Source organism: Macadamia integrifolia, chromosome 5, assembly GCF_013358625.1.
Source record: "Macadamia integrifolia cultivar HAES 741 chromosome 5, SCU_Mint_v3, whole genome shotgun sequence".
Lineage (NCBI taxonomy): Eukaryota > Viridiplantae > Streptophyta > Magnoliopsida > Proteales > Proteaceae > Macadamia > Macadamia integrifolia.
Window position 1 is genome coordinate 33,698,467 of NC_056561.1, and position 5,326 is coordinate 33,703,792.

Below are 5,326 nucleotides of genomic sequence, written 5' to 3' on the forward strand. Positions count from 1 at the left end.
ACTGAGAGGACCAAAGGGAAGGGAGCTCGTGGACCACTTGATATTAGTAGAATTTTCAAGGCTAAGGCAAACCACATGTAGTCTTACGCGGTTATATAGAAACTCAAGTTTTGACTCCGATGATAAAATTAATATATAATTAAAAAAATTGTTTTCGACTTAGACGGGTAGACCAAAGGATGATACGATTGACCATGCCAGACTCTAAAAAGATGCTACCGTTCAACAGTTTATGAGGCTCAAATTTCAATTTTAGAAAACATTGCAACAAGAGACAATGGTTCAAGAGTCTTGTAATTTCTCGGTAGTGTTAAAAACAAGAACAACTTGACTAGGTTTGATTTACCTGAATCACTAGGTTTTATTGAGTTAAATTTTGTTTTTTTGGGTAAAATACATGTAGAGTTTGAAAAATATGATTTTTCAACGATTATAATATGATTTTTGAACAATGACTAAATTTTCTAAAATAATTTAAGAAATAAATGTTTTCCATATAATCAATGTATTATATGCATTCTCACCTGATTTTTTTTATTATTTTCTCTCTCTCTCTCTCTCTTTCCCTGAACATAGGAACCTCATGTGAATGATATATTATGCCACATCATCATTGGTGTGGCATATAAAATCCCATCCTTGGTATGCACACACACATTGGCAGCTCGGGGAGCCTTCTCCCATAATCTATAGTGTATCCTACACTTGTTCACTTTGGATTTTGGAAGAAAAAATCTGTGTCAATCCGGTGTAGACGATACCCATACTTCATTGGCATTGTGTACTGATGTTGCTTGCGCCACAATGGTAAGGTTCTTCTGCCTTTAGGATTTTTATTATTTTTCTCTTCTTAAAAATTAAATAAATAACTTCAGAAAACCTAATGGATTCATGGACACTTTCCCCTTTATTTATTAAAAAAATAAAATGAAAAAGAATGGTTGGAAAAGAAGAGTGCGTATGGACCGTCGGTTCCGAATGTTCGGGAATGGTTGGACAGATATTCTTGTCGCTCTGGTGACGTCTCTCACGTGCACATTCTTTCGCTCTTAATTTTTATAGTACCAGCAGCTTCTTTCATTATGGATCAACTAATGTGGTGGGGACATGAGCCGGGAGGATAACGGATCGTGCTACTTGGGGCCCACCATCAGTTAACCCATGTTCTCTCTCTCTCTCTAGAGTTGGATGCTTTGTCTGTGTGGGCCCTGTGGGGTATGTTAGTGGGGGTGGTACTGGGCCTATGGGCCTGGGTGGGTACCATTTTTTTATTTAATAAAATATCTAAAATAATAAAATATTATATTTGGGATCCGCATATGTGCGGATGGATATGTGTTTTACACATGTGTTATTCGCTTCCTCTCTCTTTCTTCAACTTGAGGGAAACTTTTCTTCCCTTTCTCTCTCTAAAAAATGGGCCTTTTTTCTATGGTGTTTCTGTCTGCCGCGTTGTTTAGTTTTGGATGGCTTTTGTCGCGGCATTTTCCTATCCATATCTATAAGGGTTACATCATTTGATTGGGACTTTGAGACTCAAAGAAGCCACTAAAACCTTTCCTTTCCAATTCATGATTTAGATATTCAGATTCACTTCACTCATTTTCCACCGTTGTTTCAAACTTAATTAATCCTTTCGTAGTGTTAATTTTTTGTTTGACAAAAATCATGGGCTCCATTGGGCCCTTGCTTTTGCTAGTGTTTTCCAACCCACAAGAAAATTATAAGCAGATCACTGTGTTTAATGTTTAAACTATGGAAGAGGATTTATACGCTGTCTGTTTATATTGATATTTTACACGTCAAACCAATAATAAGGAGCAAAATCATATTTTTTATGAAGAGAGAGAAGATGGACCACATTTTTAAGAGAGAGAGAAAGAAATATACACTGACAACTTATACTTTCTTTTCTCTTCAATTATTTGTAGCATCAATGGATTAAAAAACCAGTAGCTAGAATTTCTATGCATGCATATTCTACTTACAAAACCTCTATTTCACTCTAGGAAGTGAGTGGGAACTAGAAACTGGAAAGGGCCTTTGGGTGGACATTCTTGTCACCTTTCCCATTGGATATGATTTCATTTTTTTTTAAATAATTTTTATTAGATATTTTTGAATAAAATTAAAATAATAAAAGTATTTTATTTCTATTAATAAATAGATATTCCACTAAGAAATTCTGAAAGACAAAAGGTTTCATGTAAGGCCATGTATGGTTGCACAATTGTACTTGAAACCCTTCGGATAAAATCCATTTAAAATATCAAAATCCACCTATTATGTATGAAGCTTTTCATTTCTAAAAGCGTTCATACAAAAAAACCTTCCCTTTAAATGAAATAAAGTATTACTTTTTTTTAGAAAAATTAAAGTATCATTTTATGTATTGTTAATGTATGCTTTTTTTTTTTATTGGAAAAAAAATATCTCATATTTGTATGTATTTTACTCAAATAAAATAAATGTATTATCAATTTGATCCATATATAGGATATTGACTAGTTACCTTTCTCATCAATGGACTCTGACTCATACAAAGGAGTGTGATTTGTTTGATAACATGGAAAATTGGCATGACAAATTTAATTATTAAATGCTTAGGAAACATTACCCAAAAAAAAAAAAAATTGCTTAGGAAACGGTTTGGACTTTCTACATGTCAAATTTCAGATTAGAATTCAATCATATACCCTCTCATGTATATCTAAACACCATTTTTTATAGATCTGAATTTCAAATTTTTTTTTTTTTTTTGCTATGTGGTCAATTTTACTTCTGTTGAAAGTTGATATGGAAGTACATGACATAGTGGTCTATTCTTCCACAAATTCAAACTCGATCAATTTTACCACATGGCAGAAACTAGGCATCTCCCCTTATTTGATCACCAAACCAGGAAACTATCTGATAAATATAAATTCAATCAAACTCCCTTCAAAAAGTTTCTGTGTATTTTATGTCACTTCTTCATTTCTACATACTTGGTTATTCCTCTTCGAAGAGAAAGAGGGGGTGAAAGTGATAGAATTTTCTCAAATGGCTCAAGAAATTTGTGTCAATCGGAGATGGGTTTTCTTTCCTGTTACTGTGCCTAATGAAGTATTACATGGAGTAACCCATGTATTGACAAGTGGTAAATAATGAAGCCTTATACTTCACTAGGCACAGTGACGCCTAGAAAAAACCAAAATGCCAATAAGTTGCTCACATGATAGAAGCCAACTAACTCTGGAACCCTAAAAACCCAAAATGCCAATAAGTTGCTCATACAATAGAAGCCAGCTAACTTTTGGAAGTCTATAATTCTATAACTAACCTCAATTTTAAGCTCAGGCCTATGGTTGAACTGGTTATTTTCCTGGCCAAGATAACCCTTGGTGCGATGCATAGGCGTTTTAATGCTACTTTTTGTAAACCAGATTACAACATTTTGACTCTTCTTTTATAATTAATTTTTCTCCTTCTCATTATATATTATAAAAAAAAACCCTCTTATGACCCTAATATTCTCAAACAACTCAAGCCACATTCATCAAGCACACCAAAAAAAGATTTGTTTTGTTAATTACATAGTTAACACATTTCTAATTTCTTCATTAGAAAGAAAAGAGGGGGGTAGTTGATGTGGTTCATTGATTGAAGAAGATCCGAATCTCATATATGATTTGCCTGCCCATGGCGAGCATAGAGTGATGACCACTAATGTGATGGCACTAGGACTACCTAATGTTTCCTCATAAGCAAACACTATTGAAAGGTATATGACAATGAAAGATCTAAGTTCTAACATTATTTGATGTCTTCCATTTCAAGCTTTAAGCCTTTTTCACTTTCTTTCTTCTATGCACTTGCCACCCACTTCAACCGAAGTAAAGGAAAAAAAGAAAGTGATACATAAAGGTCATGGTATGGCCTGTCATTGTAGAAATATCAAATATGTATGGTTAAAGATTAAAGAAGTAGTGCTATATTTTGGGTATTATATATATATATGTATAGCCCTTGATGGGATTTGGGGACAATGCTGTACATGTATTCAGAGCCAAACATAGGAGAATAATTATAAAAATAAAGATGGCAAGTGACCAACCTTTAATATGTCCTGATTAAGATAAAGGATTGTTTTATTCAGATAGAAGGAATCTAGAGCCATTCATTGATTGGTGTATGTTTCCACAATCTTAATAGATTTTTTTGAGAGGAAATGATCTCTGCCACATTGCATGGTGCTAATGCCCGGACATAAAGAGAGAAAGAGAGAGAGAGAGGGGGGTGGGGGAGGCGAAATGATGGTCCTACCCTCCCGACCCATGAAATATTAAAATCCCACCCTTATTAATGTTAGCTAGACGCATGTTCTCATTGGTTCTACATTGATGCAGGGGCCACACAGTTTGGCAGTGATTGCCCATATTTTTTTTTTTTAAGTGAGATTAATAGATCAATTGGTGGATGGTGTAAGTTGCTTAAACTTAAATATTACTTCATTTGCCTCTTCATACAATATGGTTCTGAAATTCATAAATTAGTCTCTAAGAAAAGAGTTTCTGGATATCTAGAAAATACTTTTGATGAAATTTGAGTAAAAAATATTGATACATAGATGTTAAGTACACAGTTGAATGGAGTTTTCTCTTCCTTTGTTACCTATCATATGATATTATGCTTTAAGAGATTGTTACTAATTACATATTTTAATTCATAAAGATAAGGGGAAAGGCCACTGGTGTGTATTGTCCTCTCACACTCTCTCTCCTCCCTGATATGTGGGACTCCACCATAAGTATTGTGTGGTGTTTCTTCACTTGCTCCCATTGGCGAGGCATGTGTTACATACCAATGATGTATAGAACCCCTCTAGGTTCATTAGTCATCATGACTTAGTTATATGGGAAATTAAGAGGTCATGATTTCAACTCCCATGGGGTCTATCTATCCACCATGCCCTTAAAACACACACACACACAACAACAACTACTTTTGGTTCCAATGTCCAGCGCATTGGTAGTAGCATCAACTGGTTGAAGTTGGTGCCTGAAAGTCTTAAGGATTGACTCTAGCCACATGCGTGTTTGTGTGGGTGTCCCCCCTCCCTCTCAGGAGTAGGGTTGCAATACCCGGTAGGGAGCTGTAGGAGGATAGATTAACCCCCCACCCCTGGGTGACCCAAAAAAAAAAAAAACCTTAGTTATAACCATAGTTAACAAATTCGGATTCGGGAATTATTCGGGCGGAGAATTATTCGGAATAATTTGATTGATTAATTTAAGGATTCGGTCAAAAAAGCGGTCAACAAAGCTTATTGGGGTTTTTTTTTTTT